Source organism: Varroa jacobsoni, unplaced genomic scaffold (genome assembly GCF_002532875.2).
Source record: "Varroa jacobsoni isolate VJ856 unplaced genomic scaffold, vjacob_1.0 scaffold_394, whole genome shotgun sequence".
Lineage (NCBI taxonomy): Eukaryota > Metazoa > Arthropoda > Arachnida > Mesostigmata > Varroidae > Varroa > Varroa jacobsoni.
The window spans coordinates 220,705-241,093 of NW_019213296.1; the positions used below are offsets into that span (position 1 = coordinate 220,705).

Here is a 20,389-nt window from a genome sequence, read left to right on the forward strand (position 1 = left end):
GTAATCATAAATGTCCTCTATAGTTCCTACCATAGTCAAGGAACAGCCGGTATATTTGAGCGATAAAAAAAAAGATAAAACCTAATAGCGATATACGCCCAGTCCACAACACGGTAAGCTCCATCTAGTCACTAGACTAGATGCAGAATGCTATTCGTTTTATGAACGCTAGACACATGCTAGCTCGATAAATCCATGCAGAATTTAACCGTAATATTCTAAAGAAAAAGAAAAAAATCGGTTCCTTCAACGCTAGAGTTAAGATTCGATGCAGGAAGAATTGGTAGATCTCACGCAAGGCAAAAATGAAAATTGACTCTGTTTATGAACCTCACTTGAACAAATGAAGATTTTAAAATATTGGCCAACAACCACATTATTGAATGCTACGTAGTTCACAAATATAAGAGTAAACGAGAATTATTTAGTATGGTCCTAGGTATCTTTTCAGCATGACGGCCAGCTTCAGTTATTACATTTACGGCGCAAATGTGCTTTTTAAATACGTTATCCCATTATCGTTTGATTGCTATTGTATGATTATACCAAAAATTTACGTTACATCGATCTTGCGGGTCGGAAATGACAACAGCTACTGTAGATATTCATCTTTACGCTTGCCGCCTATGTTAGGAGTTACGAGCCTTGCAATACATTTTTCACGTCTTGTATTCAGTGGTGCCATAATGTCCATTGCGGTTAGAGTCATTGAGATAGCGTACTTGAACATTCCCTTTGTATGCAACTGCTTAACTACATATTATTATTATTAAGGTATAAGTATGGTAAATAGATAAAAATCTTTGAATTTTTAACACTTGTCAATGTTTTATTATTTCTAAAATACAACAAAAAGGACAATCAATTTATCAAAATGATTACACTGTGTAAAGGAAAGTCGAATGCGACATTTTGCATCGGTGGCTCACTCGACTATTTACCGCGATGATTCAGGATTGTATTACGTTTCTTGTTACTCAGTAGTTTTACTTAGACAATCAAAACGTCGAAAATTTTTTGACAGATGACCAATCCGTTAGGCGTCCGAATCATTAAGTGAGGGATATTCGCTAATTGCAGTTGAACTGAACTCGGAATAAATTAGAAATTTTCGAACATGCAAGACAAGCCAATAAGCGAAATGATAGGGTGGACTCCATATTGAATTTCTACTTCAGGTTTATTTGGTGACATCCTGCCGCTGGCTCCGGCTTATATAGATAATTTTAATTTCTACATGTTTACCTATTGTAAATGTTTGGGGTAGTGCACCTGTCTTTGGCGCATACAAACTTCGATGAAGTATCGAATAATGTAATTGTTATAAGGCTTTGTTGAACATTTACCAAGACAACATTCCTAGCTTCAACTGACTGCTTTACTTCGAATTTTCTTAGAAGCTCACTTCAGATGGCCGCACTAGTAACGATGCGGATACGGCAAAGAGAACAAGATTCCAAAATAGAGGACTATCTTTTCGTTATCATAAAACTTTAACAAACGACGTCATCGTTATGTTTATCATACGGCCATCATCGGTATATAGTAACGCTTTAAACTTTAATTGCGTAAAGCTGCAATAGTTCGTAGAGCAGATATGTTCATAGATGGGTGAAGTCGAATCTGTATTGCTTGTATAGGAACTATTAACAGTGTTGGATAACTTCAGCAGAATGTGCCTATTCATAGAGATTTGCGCAACGTTTACACGACATTCTAGTACGGTACGTTAATGCGTTTGGCTTAATACTTAAAGACTGATTAATGTAGAATTTAATCATCGTCAAGGATCTGTTCTCTTTTCTACTTCACATATGTTAAAAGTGAAAGAGAAATGAAATACTAGAATAATTATCTGAAAGATAAAATCAAAACTCAATTTTTGCAAACGCACAGCCGTGATGAACCAAACCTATCAACAAATCTATGGACAAGCTGAAATTCAAGCAACAAAGCTGCACAGAAGGGGCTAAATTCTACAGCCGTAAGATCATGCGAACGAACAAACTCAAAAGAACCGCGTGTCAACCAAATGGCTGTCTGATAACTAATTTATTTATGGCGGTCAAATTCAACTGTATTTTAATATTATTATAGTTTTCACGTTAGCATAATACGGAGGCATGATAAAACCGTCATATGAAACACGACTAGGGCTGGAGTTATCAACATCAAGTATATAGATAGACATGTCTAGCTCACAATTAACACAATACTGTCTAAAAAAACGTGAGACGTTTTAGGCCGAGGATAGGCCAAAGAATAACATTTTGCGCTTACACCTGCCTCGTGTATTGTAACCTCAACATTGTATGATGTTTACATGAACCAGCTGGATTAAGCAAAACGGCGGTGAATAACTTATGAATGAGAGCATATAGACATCACAGCAGCGGTAATAATAGAAGGCAAAGCGTTCCATTACGACGCGTGCCACTTATTTCTGCTACAATATCTGTTCCGCACTGGGCTAAACCCATTATTTCTATTGTAACTACAAACATTATGGAAAGGTATACTTATACCATAGGGGCAAAGACGGTTTCCGAAGCGTACCTCTATCTTGCTTCACGGAACTGGTTTGTTACGAACCCGAAGCAAACCTTCCGAAAAAGTTTTCGTTCGTTCGAGTAGTCTACGTACTATTTTGAATAGAACATACAACCTATTGAAAATATATTAGTTGTTAACACCATACCAAATACAAAACAACTATAGCTAATGTACAACGAGACAGCATTGGAGAATATCTTACTGGGTTGTTGTAGAGGATTGTATACTGAAACTGCAATTTAGAGCAGTGTGCATGAAAGAAATATACCTGAATTTAATAAAAATAAAAGAAGTTAGAAGAAAATCATATATATTTGTTATTGGGGCCTTCTCTTCATTTGAGCAGAGGTTTTCACGCAACGCATATAGGTAATAGGTGTAGGCCTTTTCTAGGTTCGGATAAAAGCCAATTTTTATTTATCGTTTACATTGATTCTAAAGAAAACTTTCTCGTATCTGACTATCCGCACTATCGCATTGTAAAGCACGTCACAAACAGATTAACATATAACTACCCTGTATGTTGTTGAAAAAAAAAACTACTCTACTAAACCGGAAGTTTTTTTAGTTATATTGTGCAAAGTATATGCTATGTAATATTTGCTTTATGTATTCTCTTTATCTAAATGAAGCTGTTATTTAGTTCCATAGACTCTTCTTGGAAAGTTGGGCGAGTTAAAATCGATGTTCAATTCAGGAGTTAAATGAGGCTTTGTTGTCAACAAACAACCACTTGGTTTTTTGAGGACCTCCGTATAATGGGCTGTCCCTCTTTTGCCTGGTTCTACTCCGTCGGGCACTAGAAATTGAATCATGCCTCGTTTATGGCGACTGTTTGCTTAAGGCGTATATTTTATAGGACTAAAGATAGAAAATTTCACCTGGAATACTCTGCACGTCTTTCTGAGTGGCCTAAAGTCAATTTACGCAAGACCAATGTTTTACACAGTGCCCACGTTTTCAGTATTTGGCTGATAATTCTGTAACACGCCGCATGTGACATGCTTGTTTCGATCGACCGAGTCGTTAGACTTAAAGCTCTGCCTTATTCAAAAACCTTCTCATTTGTGGTAATGTGTTTATGTCCTTGGAATCTGATTATCTCCTCACTGATTTTCAACGCTTCGAACTTCGTCTATGAAACGCTTGCCCCATTTACGGACTGGGGGATCATTCAATTTCAAGGTCTAGCAGCTAGCTATATATACAAATATTTTTAGAGAAAATAAATATAACATTCAAAACATTTCTACTATTTCTAAATTATACTAGTAGTAAATCGATGTTAGATCTTGTCTCGGTTTCGTAAGTAGTAAAGGTTATGGTAAGTCTATGGTCCATATGGTTCCATAACTTGTTTTCAGTGTCCTGTGACGTATCCTATTTCAAGATGGCTGTCCTATGAATGTCCGGCTGTATCTAATTCATTCCATCCCCGACGCCTATAATGGAACCATAGTTGCATCAATGGTCTGGTAGACTTTTGTTCATTATGTAACCAACCAATCGGGTTCGGTGGGACTCAGTGCATACGCTTCGCCTATACAGTTACGGAGTGCATCTCTGTGTTGGATTCGACTGCGTGACTTCGAACCTCACAGATAAAGGGTCCGCAGTGAGGGCTTAATGCAAGGAGCAACGCATCATTATGTAAATACACTCGAATATCTAGGCCCAGCTGTCCTCCTACATCGCAATATCTGTATAGCTCGTTGCGCGTCACTCGTACATCGTTCCGAATGTATCGGTGCTTCGTGCCGTGGTTTGTCTACCAACTGTGCCAATGTGCTGGAGGTTGTATTCTCCCCTTGATTATTTGCTATCCATAGCAATTGTCGTTCGTATTACCAGACACCAGCAGCCAATCCTAAGAAGAAAACAGATGGCTATAGATGTTCCGACTCATAATACCTTACCTCGACAGAGCGGCGAATGGACGTCGAGCAAGGTTAGATCAGAATGGCGAAGCCGCTGCGAAAGATAGATGAACTAATAGAAGAACGCGCAACATAGACACGAAAGCCTAGACTACGGCCGATAGATGGGAAAAAAAGAGTGCCTAGTAGGTGTAAGGACAATGCCTCTGGAACACTACGTATGTGATAGGCAACGACATTCAGGCATAAAACGCACCGTCAAAATCCTCGAAAAGTGACGACGTTCTTTCACGTTACAAATCGTGGTTCTCTGCTATGCAGTAATTGGCGGTAACGTCACTTATGCGTGAAACCTGAAGCGTAGTTACCGCCTACAGCTAACGGACAGCAGTTTGTAAATATCGTCTGCTTCTTTTTTAATTATTTGTATTTAAAGTGCGCGGTGTAAGTACACTAGGATCGGCCAAAAGGAAGTCGCCGACTGCTGGGTGTCAGCCCTTGGTGTCAAGAACGATATTTTTTTCCCCGTTATTGGTCTATTGCATCAGTGAGATATGGATCGATAATACCTGTGCCGCTTATAAACAAAAGACGCGTTATTTAATGCAACGATTGTTGAATCGAACGTTTATAAACAGATAGAAGCGCATCTTTCTTTATGAAAGAGACGACCTGTTTCCCAGGCTTATAGCAGTATATGGTAAATCGAATGCGGGATATTGCTATAGTTTGTTCAGTATCATAGATATGATGTGACGCCAAAAATAAGCGAAGTTATACAGATTAGAAGATAATCTAGTGAGATAGTCAAAACTAAAAAAAAAGACTTTTTTTTTACAAAAATACTTCGCTTGTACCTTGTTGGCACATACCTCAAAACACGCTACTCTTTGTTTAATTCCAGGCACTAATCGCTTCATCTTAGTTTAAATACTGCCCATAGTCGGGTTACGTAAACACCTATACGATATTCAACTAGAAGCAACAAATACATTTGCTACAAATTTTTTTTATTCCTTCTTCCCAGAAGGACAAAATGCTCTCACGAACGTAGGTTTAACCCGAGCTACATGCTCTGACATATATGTCCAATTATAGCGCACATCAGCTGTTGTTAACAATGGTGTTCTAAGTGGAGTATCCGCACGCTATCGTGCTAACTTATAGAATAGACACACACCTTCAGCGGACGCATGCGCTGTTTGACCCCCATCCGGGAGACGAAACGAACGCAAATGGACAAAGGTGCTGAAACAGTGTTGCACTGGGGAAGGGATACGCCTATCTGAGCCGGCCCGAAAGTTCTGTTAATGGCTGTCTATTTATGATCGAAGAGCGTTCAGGCCTTTGTTGCTAGATCGGCTTACGATCCACCTAATACCACGTCCCTTCTTAACCATCTATGACAGAATGAAAGTATATCAGCTGTCGACACGTCGTTTACGATAATGCAAATACATGTTTCGAGCTTTCAGTCCTATATCGGTTTAGCTGAGAGCTGTTTTAGACGGCTGACCTCTCCTAGCACGAAACAAACCGCCGCACGTCTACGCCTTGTTTCGAATCTATCGAAGATCGCCTTACACGTTCCTTGTTTAGCAAGCAAAAGCCGTGTCGCCAAACCATCATGAAGGCCGGTTATGTTAACCTACCTCATGAAGACACATATTATTGAGTGGAGTAAATTTTTCTGCTTTAAGTCTTTAAGGCTTTAAACTCAATCAATCAGTGAATGAAATATTTCTTTCTTTTCCAAGTCGCTGGAACACTGCGTCGGCGGTATGTACGACCATAAAGCCATGAACTACAAGGTACTTCGAAAAGAAGCGGCTTGCCATTGTGTCACTTATAGGTTGTTATTATCATTGCATATGATACAAAGGTTAAATTATATCTATGTATATTATATAGTATGTATAATAACTATATGATAAGTAATGTGTAGTAATTTTACCTAGTTGTAAAAGGGGAAAAGATCCGTATCGTCTGAGATTTCGAATGTATAGGCGAGTTTCGAGCCTAGATGCTGCCTAACATAAAAGCGACCTCGACGAATCAGCGACTCCCTTCGCCATAACTACAAAAAATAAATTTATTTCTTACGAAATATGTCTGCGTGCCCGTTATTGATCTACAAATATAACAGTAACATACAATCATAATATTATTAACAGTATCTTAATAAAAGCTCTTTAAGCAGGTCAGCTAGTCTGAGATAACCGATTTACGTCGGAGAACTGCAAAACCCTGTTTATGAGATGAGCGGTGCCAGTTTGCTGATTCACAAATGAGATATACCGTATATAAAAGCCATAGAATAGAAATATTGATAGAATGTCAGGGCGTCAGTGTCCGATGCTTAAGGGATCGTACAACCGACCATTTGTACAGCAGCTTTGAAGCATTCTTGCTTCAAAGGTAGTTTCAATAGACCGTATTGATCGATGGACTATCGATAGCAACGCAAGGGTAAAAGATAGTCTAAAGGCGAATGATATAGGAAAAGAGAAGGACAGATGGAAGTACCGCGTCAAAGGATAACCTTTCTGGCCCACGCCCGATACAGGATTTGCACCTCGCCGTACACCTTTGTGTGGAAGATCTCAACGATCTTTCGAGAACAGGCCCGACCCAGCTGCGAGGCACACGTTTTTATTTCGTTGGTGGGTGGGTTAGATTTCAGGTGACCTCCGCCACGAAAACCATTTTTATTTCTGAAGCTAGCTAGCTAGCTGCATATCGATGCAGGCAGCCAATAGCGTATTCTATGAGAAGTAACGAGGATTTTTCTTTTCTTAGAAGGTATCACATCAGTATTGGCTACACCGCTGACTAAGGTACATACGGCAGTGCTAGAAATATAAGAGAAGCGTGGGTGAGTTCTGCTAACCGAACGGAATAGTTTATCGAGTTAACTGGCTACCAGCTATTACCTGTAATGTATGTTCGCTCTCCTGACTTACATCCCGTAGCCTTATAACGTACGACATACAGACACGCTTTCATATAAATGTTTTCTTTCTGTAGATAGTTCGACACGTACGCTCGTCGGCACATATGAACAGCTCGCAAAAAAGTCTTCCTGGGAGACCATTGCCCTGGTGTATTATTATGGTTGCTTTTATCTAGTCTGTTCATGATCTGGGTGTCGCCGGTTTAATCCCCCCAGATCCTGTCACTTGCCTACGCCACACGTCCTCCTCCATATCTCGTGTAGCCACACACAAATAGAGCTTTCTGGTCTTGCCCTTGAACGTGCTATCTTCCTGGCTGGATGAAACTCGGCACTAAACCAGACTATGGCTACCTACAAGGGAAGGCAGCATCATCTTGAGCGACTCGACTCACCCACATGGACGTCTGTTTCATAGTATTTTTCATCGCTGCTTTTCGTATGTGTCCTTTTATCACAGAGCCGTTTGCGTCGCTATGGAGCCCCCTTGCGTATTTTGGGCAGTCCGGACTGACTTGGAAAGAACCCGAATGAAGGGCTTGGAGAGGGCGGCGTGCAGACAATTGAGCACACAGTATTCAATTATGGCGCCAACGCCCGCTATTTCATTAGCCGTTTGTGCGCAGTTATGTATGCCAGTGGTTGAAGCATTGCGGTACGAAGCCTGCTCAGTGTAATAGACGGAAGAGAATAGCTAAGCAAAAAGAAGCTTGAAAACGGTTGCAAAAGCCGTAGCGACTTGGATTGGGATAGAATAGAGGGCGCATCCATTCCTGGTGTCCCTGCTGGTGGAAATATGTATTTAAGTTCTGGAACACACTCGTACGTGGGTGGTGCACTCTCTTTTTTTCCTAAATTGGCCGGTGTTGAGCCACTATCTCTACAGGAAAGAAGGGCGAGCGAGGAAGATAAACTCGAGTATGCGTTCGTTTCTATGGGTTTCAACCTGCCTTTACCTGTTTGTTTCGCGGATGAAGCGACATTGGGGTAGATGATACCACGAGCTCGTATCCGGTTCACATTTCCGTGGGTGAGGAAACCTACTTGATGATGCATAGGGTGAAGTGCACGGTTACCACTCGTCTGTGTCCGATCCGTAGGCGTATGCAAATTCACCCAGGTGTTTGTTGTTTTCGTACCATCGGTTAGCTGTCATCGACATTCCTACACTTTCCACTGGACGGCATCTGAGAAGAATATAGTGGGGCTGGCACGAAATGACTGAGTGACGACAGATTGAAACTCAATAAAACTTCAACCTATATTTCCGCTCACAGTGGGTGTTATGAACCGGGGGTTTGTAAAAAGCGACTAGAATGTAAGAAAGAAGACCGAACCCCTGTGTGTATAAGTGGAAAAGAGCAAATGTTTTTCGTTGTTTTAAACTGAATTCCGATTTTTCCGTATTGCTATTGATGAGACGCGAGGGGAAGGACGACACAGAAGTGCGTTAGGGACAAGGCTGTAGGCAAGTCACTGCGACCTGTGTCCTTCGTTTCATGCGAAAATCCAGGCACGCGGTTGAAAACTTGAATTAACAGCAAGGGGTGTATAACAATACAATACCTTTTGTGGGCATGTTGAGGCATAAGCGGAGCCTATACAACGATAGTTGATACAATTAAACGACCATAGAAGACTTTCAGCTTGCCTGCTATAGTAACTTATATATATGCTCATATGGGTCGTATATATGTGATATATATGATGAGCTCGCGGTGATAACCCTCATTTGAGGATGCTGTACTAGCAACTAAAACGTGATGCCGATCATTGTGCTCCTAGTAGACCTTTTGACCTTCTAGAAAACTGTCCGCATTGCACTGAGCGAATTAGCGGGCGGCGTACATACCATATATAGCCCCACAGTTATCTTAGCTTTTATATATCCATGATCCTCAGCGTCAGGCACGTAATGTATTCAAACCGGATTTTTCAACAATACCTACAATAATTTTTCTTGCCTGTAATCCCTGCGCTACTCCCACTAACTTATCTGGGTTTCATGACTTTCCCAGTTTTTTTCTTTATACTCATCGTTACAGTTCAATGGTTTGTGACAAAAACGTTCACGTCAGGCTGATTTCTTTCTTCCCGTTTGAAAACTATCTGACATGGCCACCGCTACCACTCAGACTTGCTGAAACAGCAGTTTTTCGTGGTCGTATTGCATGCTAAAACGTATCTCTCTATAGGGTTTGCCCATCTCTCTACCCGTCGCCTTACTTGCCACAGCTATATCGGTGGGGACGATACATCGTTAGAGTGGCAGGCGGCCAAAAGTAGGGCAAAGGGAACTGAGTTCCAGCGAGTGAGGGGACTGCCTCTAATGTCTGCAAGGGAGTGGACAGAGCGGGTAGCAGCAGCTAACCTGGCCATCCGCTCTAACCATGAATTAAGAGTACAACCCAAATGATCCTATCCCGGCTCCTGTCCAGTACTTAACTGTAATCCTTTTATTTGCACGTAATGATGATACTTGGAACGGTAGTATTAGTAAAAGATGATAGCTGGCGTGGCCTATTGTATACAAGCAGGTACACCGGCAAGCAAAAAGTCTCACCGCAAAAACTAGGACTCAGAATAGACTTAGGGAACCTAACCTTGCACAGTCGTTTTTTCGGGCGTTGTTTTCTAGCTAGATAATAAAGAAGTGGGATAGACAGCAGAAGCCGAACCATTGTGATAATAGGTGGCCGAAGGCACATGCGTTCATAGCTTACTTATAGCATTACAGAAGCAGTGAGGCTATTACTAGTTTGTTGGGGACCGGGGACAGGCGAAAAAAAACTCTCACCTGGCAAGGTTGATGCTTGTTCTTGCCAGTAGCAGTAATAGCTATACTGGTATTTGCACCGGCAAGCAAAGTAAGGCTGTAGCATTTGCGCTGCTGGTGGCGACGCTCGCCTCAGGATCGACGCCATGACGTATCGATACGTTTGCTTTAGCAACAATAACTGGAAAATAGAAGTAAGTAGCTTTGCTAAAGAAAAGATGTTATATGGATAGAGCTTTACGTTTGGTTGACTCAACCTTGCTTGCTTCGAGACTAAAAGACAGAAACTTTAATAGCCCAGTGGCCTCTGGTTGTATTGTCTCACACACTGTGTGTGGACCAGGAGATTGTTCGAGCGGTGTGCCGCGTGACCTCTTGTGTTAGGTCTCGATGCGTCCGTTTGGCCTTCAAACAAATGTAAGTCAAGGCAGTAAAGTAGCTAGGGGCGAGGCAAAACTCTAGTTGGTTTGCTGAAATGCTGCGATTGCCTAAGCGGCACGCCTCAATACTACCAGGCCAAACTTGCCTTACAGATAATATCGCTGTCAGCATCTGTGGCCGTATTGCAGACACGCAAAAGTATCAGCATTAAGGTATCTATGACCCCATTCGAGTGTTCTGCTAGGTGCGACGGTGGATTACTAGCCGTAGCCGCGTGGCTGTACGTATTGTGGAGGAAAAGGTGGTAGAAGAACGAAGCCAAGCTTTGGTTTACTTGGCCGTGGCCTGCCAGCAGCTGTTAAGGACCTTCAACGTGTCGTAAAGAAGAGGTGGTAGGAAAAGAAAACAATGGAGATATTTCATTTACAGTACGTGGCTACCTGCAGTGGTTCTTACGCGGGGTTTTCGCAGGCCTACTACCTTGAGCTCTATCCTGTGTGCATTCCGAATGCGGTTGTCATAGGAACAATCTTAAAATGCAAATTTTCTAAATTAAGTGTGTTTGTGGCGGATGCGCAGACGTGTGTGAACTAAACGTCCGAACTGTTATAGTCGCGGTTCAGTGAACGTGGCATATAGAAGAAGCTAAACATTAAGCCAACGATAACGTGTTTCACAAAGACAAAAGGTTGAAAATATATGATGTAACGTCTGATTCGTTTGAAATGGGAACGTGTTGGTGGCAGAACGTTCGGTACTTAGTCATCTGCGTTCAGAGATACCATAGATAGCTTGAGAAAATGTTGACATCAGAAGCTACCGTCTACGCGTCGTAAAATCGAGAACTAAATTCTAGTACGCTAAAGACGAAATCAAGAACCTCTACTGCGACATGCTTTGCACGGATGTTAGAACTAAAAGTTCATCGTATACGGAGTAACTTAGTCGACTTAAAAGGTTACTTTGGGAGAATCATCGTATTGCATTCCTCAGAAACAGTGACGAGTTCGTCTGTTGTGTGAAGACACAGTCATTGATTTATTACGAGAGTCGCTACGGTATTGTATCGGAGAATTACCTTTGCCAGCTAACAAATGAATAGTAAAGAAAAAACTACGATGAATATGTCTATTCACTGAAGGCATGAGACCGATTCGACATGTATTTGGCTTGCATAACGGTTTGGCCGATTCAGTGAGCCATTACAACTTAGCTATCTTGTAACCACGGTCCTTTAGGTACTTTCTGTCCATCATCTTCTACGAAGAAAGCAGATTCCTCTGTGTGTAGGACATCTGCCATCTTAGCAATTGATGTCAGTCAACACCTATTCATCCGCCACGTATCCTTTATATAATGCGCATGTATAACCAACTTCGATTTCCGTTCAACCCATATTCGAACGGTAAGGTCTAGCTCTCCTTTGAAATTTGCAATGAAAATCTAACATAGGCACCACCGACCCTTCGCACCGATGTGATGGCCGTCCATTTGAAACAAAAACATTGCCGCAGTAGATATCAACTGTCGAAATAACTGAGTTTCTATAATTAGTCTGCTAGCTTTTGGTCAGTTTTAGCCTCGAAAAAGTTCTCACTCACACTTACACGAAGGGGCCAAAAGATTTTGCAAACATTTTGCGCTCGTGTAGCCTTCTAACGAGGATTTAGCGTGACGTAAGGATATTATTGCAGAAGCCGATACGGACAGACGTCAAATCAATCTCAACGATGCCCCGTCTTATTGTCACGCTGAAATCGATATTTGATCAGATATGAAGTACGCACGCGAGATTGATGAATCTGCACTTCTGGATTGTATCATTCTGCGTTATAACTCGCATACTATCAGATCATTGCAAGACATATTGTTCATTTGCATGGCATTGGTGACCCGGATTTGGTTTTTTGTCCCGCAAATTTCGAGATTAAAATGGTTCGTGACACCAATGAGGGCAGGTAGAAAGCATGAGATAAAGAATGGCTTCTTTATTTAGCTAGGTTTATGTTTAGGCACCGAGCAAGTAAGGGTGATTGCCAATCAAGGCCAGTTATCTATGCCCTATACCGATTAGAGCGTTGATGGGTTGTTATCGAAAAGTTCGTTTGTGTTTATGTTTTTTGTTAGTGCCATAGAAGAACTAATTGCACAGTTATGTTATTATCAGTGCAGTGTTATTCATCGTCCTGTGCATATCTTGCTGGTATCAAGAGCCTGTCGAATTTTCACTACGCGGAAGCTGCTCGCTAGATTTTTATCATTTACAACTTTTTTCATTATAGAAGGATTGTTATTTTTAAAGTAAATTAAAATAAATAATTTTTTTTTCTCGAACGAGGTTCGTAGTTCCAACATATTATGTACGTTGTAAATATATGATATGGTTGGAACTAAATCGTCAATCAAACATAGAGCTTTATTCGTTTCTGCATGTTTAAACATAGGTATATATCCGCAATAACACCCATGAGGTAAATGTGTATATATACAGAAAGGAATAAATTTATTAATATTTAAAGCCTGCACGCATCTTACAACGTGGAAAGATTGTTTGATTTTATACATCTTTACATCAGCACTATACATATTTGTAAGGTTGTAAATGATCACAAAAAAAATGAAAAAAAAACGCAATTGAGACTATCTACTGCAAACTTTTATGTAATAAATTGAAAATCTCAGAGGTAACTCTCCGAAGCGTATCTGCTAATGATGCATCGATGAGAGGACGGAATGCGTGCTTTATCATGCCATACGTCATCGCAAAAATGTTTTCAGGAGATGGTAGTTAGTGCGAGCAGGATGCGGATCGCAACTGGGTGTTCGTTGAATTTTGCTGGCAGAGCAGGTGCCTCTCTTCAGCTTCGTAGTGGTATAAGCAACGGTGAATTGCTTTACTGCGTCTGTCTTGCGTTGACCCTCCTCGAGCTGTGACCCGCAGACCTGCTTCAAATCGGATTGGTCGTTAGATCAGCATCGATGAAAGTCGAAGCTTGCGTTAAAGGCTCGCTCTGGCCGAGAGGATTCACAGGGGGCAACCGTGGATTAGCAATGCTGGAATCAGGCGAAGTTGCGGTGTAGGATCTAAGCAGTGTTAAGGTTAATTGGAAGCACCGTGCTGCTTTCCAGATCCTCTTGGATCAAACCATCGTGCCTCTCATTCCCTTATTTTTCAATTCTTGCCAGTCTTCTTTGAGGTTTTTTTGTAACCCCACTCCCCTTGCCAGATGCTATGGGACTCTTCTCTCGCCTCTCTGATCCACTGCCCTGTTGTTTGGAGGTCGCAGCCGACAGGAAGGGACCAATTTACGGCCTTCTAAGAATGTCTCACTCATTATAGTCGTCCCGGTATCGCGGCGGTTCGCCCGTCAAACAAAAGAGCGCGAAAAGGAGTGTCAGCCCGTTTATTATTTTAGCCATCTCTTTGTCCTGACCATCACCCAGCGCCGCTATCGGCAACGAGGGCTGTTTGCGACCTGCGCAACAAAAGAACGAAGCTTCCTCTTTTACAGTGACATGAACTCATCAAAATCCAGCGGGTCCTAGTCCGTCAACTGGGCCGTCGAGAAGCCATAATTATTTGAGGACGAGACACCTTGCGAAAGCGGGCCTAGTAGGTTCAGTTCGAGGTGAGCACATCCCGACTTTAGGTCGTAAGGAAAAATGAACAGGCTACAGGATACTCTACTCATATACTATGATTTTACTATGTAACACACTAAGGGGCGAAAGTTCTTCGGGAGTCTTCATCCCACGTTTGCACTATATATTGCAGTAGTGAAATTTTATAGATAACTGCTGAATGAATGGGCGAAACTGTTCTGGACTGGCGTATCATGAAACGTGAAGCACGTTGAAGCGGCCTCAGGAGCAGGAATCAATAAAAATCCTCTTTCTAATTAATTCAGCGATCCCATTACTGCTTGTCTATTGATCGTCTCGCGCGTATTATAAGTCATCATTTGGCGCACTGCGCAGTATTTGTACGTATCAAAGTTAAAGTTATGCCATAAGTAGGACTATGAAACACAGTTTCTCCACTCTACCGCCGGAGAGGTCAGCTACCGCAGCAGCGTTAGTCGTAATAATTCTCGTATAACTAAGCAGTTTTGTTTCGTGCAGATGGCTCTGCATTGTACGTTGATGATATCGCATGATCTTGTGTCATATTTATAATAATTCGCTGGTACGAGCCGAATCCGCTGGTGGTACCTTTTCGGGTGGCGCTAGGTATAGTGCCGGAGCATCCACCGTCATGCCTATGGGGCACGACATTGTTCAGCTTTCTTACTGGCGGGGTACTCCTGGAGGCTCCATAGTCACTTTTCACATCTGCGTTATAACGCGAGATACAATGGTCATTAATCAGCGAGTGGCTCAGCACCACTACATCGGCAGAAGAGAAAGAGGGGCAAAAAAGATGGCCACATCCTAACGGATCAACAGTGGGGACTCGGCAAACCGACGCAGACGCAGTGAGCAGTGGATTCGGGGGCAGGGGCAGCTGTCTTAGCTGCCCGAACGTGGATAGTAGATCACGCTTGATGGCCAAGGCAAAGTCGTGCGCTTATGACTGAGCGAGGAAGTGGAACGACCACTGCCAAACAATCGTAGAACGAAAAAGTGGTGAAACCTCAAAAGGATGTAACTACGGAGTTAATAATGTTTGGCATTTATTGCGCTTGCCAATGCAATTAAATAGCATAACTGTAAAAAACGTTCGTTTTCTTGAAACTCATGTTTTTTTTTGGATTTGCTATTAATGCAGAGATGCTACACAATATATGTGGTTAACAATAATTATTTACCTAGTGCGGGCTTAATAAAAGCCCACACTAGGTAAATAACTATAAGGTCCAAGTACTTTTCTTTATCAGACCAGTGGTTTACCGCTATCATGTGTTAATTAGTCTGTACTAGATAACTGACGTATAGAAGTAGCTGCATAGAATTACCAGCTGGGCAGAGAGCTACGGCGAGTACGCGAAGGGAACTATCAACGCCCGACACACCAATGGCAATCAGAAAGATCACTCTGACCTTTCTAGGCGGACCTCTGCAGTATAGGTCGACCCCGAAGCAAATCCGCTCGACGTTTTGCCACAGATTTCCCAACGAGGTAAGCCCCTTCCCACAATAAAATCAGGAAACGCTCTCTTATAACGAGACTTATAGAATGATTTCACCCTCGAGCTCGTTTGCTAATAATGTCAACATTGAAAAGGTGTTCATTCTATAAGAGGACGTTTATCAGTGTCTGACTATCACACAATAACGTTAACTTAGACAAATTTCGTATAGTTAAACTCAACTTGGATTGCATTGCATTAAATCTCAATGGCATAGAAAATACCGTAAAGTTTAACATATAACTTCTTGATTATATTATTTGTCCTCTTCTGAGGTTAATAGACGGTCCACAGGTAGAATTGACATACAATATCATACATCGTATATAAAAACACAGACGTCTCATAATGTTCGTATCAAAGGGATCTGGCTGAACCTTGGCATGTTCTATCTTTTGGTGATTCCTTTTATTTGTTTCTACTGGCAGCGTTAGGCTACTCACTTTGACTTAGCGGTCAGGCGTTAAAGAACACGAGGAAAAGTGGAGAAACAACGAAGAGAACCATTTCAGTCTAGAGAATAACCACGAAGAATTTATTGTTGTTTACATCCAGTCGTCTAATATGCGCACCCTTAGAGAGAACTACGTCTAATAAATGGCTAGCATATAAATATTTATACACACATAGTCTAACATGACGAGGTTATGTAAAGGAACATTAACGCTTAATTCACAGGGGATGAATAATGCATCATACTTGACCACTGCTGATCTTTATCACACACTTCCCGTTAGCACTTTTTGCATAAAAACAAATCGTAGTTTGTGGCTTTTCAGGTACACGAATTTAGCAGGTACGAGTCTTTGAAGTGTAAGGACCTCCCCACTTTGGTAAGCGTAACCAATAGCAGTTTGCTGTTTCGGTGCTCCTGCCTAGGCTGCACCCCTACGTCAACCTAACCTCTAATTCGCAAATTTTTTGTGGAGACAGATGAGTCAGGCATAGGACAGGGAGCCATTATGATATAACGAATTTATGCCGAATGTACGTAAGCTATAGTTCTAGACACGAACAGGATTTTCGTTGTAGGTCTTTGCTGTGCGCGCTCTATCTCTGTTTGATCAGTCAAGCCAGACTTCATGATCGGTTTCTGAGAAAATGAGCCCCACTGCTTCGAGCGATAGTCAATAAAATAACTGTAGTGTTACCTACAGCCTGTGGTTAGTACCAAACGACGTTTTAACATCTAGTACCCATCTTGTTCCTGTGGTGCCATCAACCAGTAATTTAGCGCCTCCCCATAGGTCAGTAGAGAAATACATTTAACGCGTATCAATATTATTAATATAATCTGCCTGCGGCGCTGGAATGTGTCATTGTTAAATGTATCAACAACAGCATTTCCTTCGAGTTAAAATAAAAGCGCAGCCTGATGTCGTTATGGCACGGATGCAGAAATGCGGCTATGGCTTAGTCGTCATCTGCCATTGTGTCATTGCGACCTATCATTAACGACTACTTCTCTCTTTCGCCTCTGTGGTCTTGACTCATGAGTAATCGACTGAACGAATTTTTTCTATCTGGTTCAGCCCAGGGAAAAGGTAACTACCGAAGCCCGAGTGGCATGAAGCCTCATCGCTTGTTATAGCCGTACAGTAATGATGCCGTAAACGTAGTAGACAAGATAAACAGTGGGAACGCCTGTAAATGATTCCGCAAGAGACTTCTGCTCCCTTCGATAAGGTAATGAATAGCTGACATATATGGCGGCTTGGTTTCCGCAACGAAGCCAAATTCAAATATTGAGGAAGGTTATGCCTCAACATGGGACAGCGGCGCCCGCTAGGGGCAAACTTTTATAATGACAGGGCACGTACGGATGTGAATAAGTGTTAGGCGAATTCTAATTTCCGGGTAGCTGTTCCAGTCTGTGGAGAATCATTTTAGTACCTGTTCACAAATTCTTTGTGAATATCGCTGACGTTATGTGTCATCACAAAAGTATGCCGTTCTACGGAAAAAATGGCACGTTATCATGGGGTACGAAAAAGGTGGCACAGAAAAGTTATGCATCCGAAACTCCGTCGCTACGTGGTTGGACAACTATACACTTATTCCTAGCCACTGCAGGTTTCAAAGCATGTAGCTCTTATCTCCTGACGGTGATAAAAGTGCATTTACTCTGAAAACACTCGTGGTTTGCAGAATTCTTGTACCCTCGATGACGGACGGAACGTCAATGCAGACTTTGCCCGCCCAGACATTATCCTTTCTCCGCAACTCGCATTGGAGGTCTCTCTCACTTCCGGCAAAAAGCACAACAGAGGATGAATCTTCTGACCAATACCGGAAACGTTTAGTATTTTTATCGTCATTCTAGATGCACTGCGCAGGAATAGTGAGTATGGAAAGACGTTTACAAATGTACGACATGTTATATTCATGTAGAGCTAAATGGGTAACCTTCACGTACATCAACGATGTGTAAGGGTACCACTACGGTCGAGGCAAAGTACCGAGTCAGAAGCAAAACTTCGGTTTTTACTCTTTGGCGGCATATCTTTTTCTTCTTCGCTATTCTTGCTTTGTCCGTTCCGGATCCCTTCATCCCCGCCTCTTTGTTTTTACCCATGTTGTCTTTACTACCCTTAGCAGTTACCATAGTAAAGCTGCAACATGCAGTGAATGCTGAGCGCATTTAATACGTACATGCATATGCGTTTTAGCGAGTAAACGCCACCGTGCAGAAATACAAATGCGCTGAGACAACACTGGGACAAGTAGGTGGCGACAAAGGACAGATGTTGCTTCGACAAAGAAAATAGTAAAGGAAACGACAGAGAGACAAAGAAAAATGGTAAATTTTCCGAAGGCCGGAGTTGAGGGGGAATTTAAACAAGGCTTCTTTCAATAGCAGAGCAGCATTATTGATTAACATACTGAGTATAATTGCGCGATTAACAAACTGGGTATAGTTGCGCGAATCGTAGCGGAATGAGTTATCCGCGACAACTCGGACAATGGAAAGTGAAAGTGAGCAAAGCCTGAAACTGTACAAATTTGGAAGGACAACTGGTAGTAACGCCATTAAAAAAAATTAGCCTAATTAGAGTCTGTTTAACTAGAAACCGAAAAGAGCCAAAAGAAGGGAATAGCGTAGATATATCGTATGTAACCAGCAAGACCTTGTGGCCCAGGAAGAACCTAATCCCCTGGGTGCACTACACAGAGGATATTGGTGTTTATATGTCTTGGGAAGGATAGGAGAAGGTAGAGATATAAAGTACATGCAAAATAAGACCGCGGCCTGAAGCACATTTGAAAGGTCTCTGTGTAATTATATGGGAAAAGGTAGGGCTACATGGACCAAAATAAGACCACGGTCTGTAGCATATTCGAAAGGTCTCTATGTAATTCTATATAGGAAAAGGTAAGGCTACATGGACTAAAATTCGCTCAAAGCTACCGTTAAAGGCAACCGGTGCCACGAGAAAAAGTTATACCAGTCTATATGTTAAGGACTCTTCTATTATATGACCTTAGGTCAGCTCACTACCATTCGTTCATTTGCGCGAAAATATTAATCAAGGACACTGCGTTGGCCCATATAGCCATACACGGTGGACCTACATGGGTCGGTAATGGTTTGAGGCGAGGAAGCCAGCCATCTAACAAAGCTAAAAGGAAATGTTTTTCTTGGTAGAAAGCACTGTGATTATGCGTAGAAGAAACGGTGCTTCATAATGATTCACTGCTAAGGTAGGTAGACCGAAGATTATAATTCGTATATCATAAATCCACATGAAATTCTGCTGCGAAGTGTGAAGCTCGCTCTTGAGTAATTCCAGTATTGGCAAATTCGTAAGTTATATTTTGTACAAAAAATCATCAGGAATAATAACGTTTTTCAAAGAGAATTTCACTGCACTGAGGCCTTTATAGTTAGCACGTTTACGCACGATTCTAATATCAATTTTTATGCGTAGTTAATCTTTATTCACGGCAGCGAGTATTAACAATGTGTTGCGTATATCGACAATATTTTGTGCAAATGATACGTTATGTTAATAAAATAGTCGAATTTTTTAAAAAATAATTTTTCTTCACATCTTCACATTCTCTTAATGTAACTTCAACATATATATATATGCATTGTCATCAAGCTGAACGATACAACTACTTAGTGCTTCCACTTTCCCTATAAAATTAGCACCGACGGAATCCAGTTTTAGGTATGCTCGAAACACAGGGGCGCATTTAGCCTCGCCTCGTTCTGGCCCATATAGCCCTGATGGTAATCATATGGTATAACTCGTTATCGAACGTCGTTTGCTATCAAAAATACTCCGCTTATAGCTCCATTTTCACCTATAAGGCTGAATATGTACGCACGTTTAAGAACTAACCGCTAGTAGTAATGACGGACTGGGTACAATCGTTCGCCTGGCTATAACTCGCTTATGCAGACAAACAATCGGTTCTAGGCTTCACTAAGTCTGTATACCCTCCTACCATTTTTGAATGGTTCTTCTTCCAACTCGAACGTTCGTGGATATGCGCTCTTAGCTTAATTCTATGTTAAAAAAAGTTTCATTTACGGTATAAAGTAGTCTTTTTTTCTGTCTGTCAAAATATGCAAGGTTGGTAACCATCTTATTTTTACCGTTACTCTTAGGAGAGTGGCACATGGCTAATATATCCCTTAATTGAACTTCAACGTATATATGCATCGTCATCAAGCTGAACGATACAAGTGATACGAGGCGAACCCGTAAAT

General features: G+C 41.7%; 2 long non-coding RNA genes across 16 annotated transcripts in view; both read left to right on the plus strand.

Annotated features, from left to right (window-relative positions):
• The window catches only part of LOC111260052 (uncharacterized), a 105,784-nt gene that overhangs the window by 31,708 nt on the left and 53,687 nt on the right, over positions 1–20,389 (plus strand). Inside the window, exons 3-4 of one of the 15 annotated variants that reach the window (XR_015310848.1) lie at positions 15,451–15,659; positions 16,449–16,502. The exons of 12 other annotated variants lie outside the window; for them this stretch is intronic. This is a non-coding gene — a long non-coding RNA (uncharacterized LOC111260052). The remainder of the gene's footprint in view (positions 1–15,450; positions 15,660–16,448; positions 16,503–20,389) is intronic. 2 more of the 15 variants (XR_015310857.1, XR_015310859.1) reach the window with 2 other exon arrangements.
• On the plus strand, positions 17,140–19,708 carry LOC147753550 (uncharacterized). Its single transcript, XR_015310861.1, has 2 exons — positions 17,140–17,355; positions 17,818–19,708. It is a non-coding gene; the product is annotated as an uncharacterized LOC147753550 (long non-coding RNA).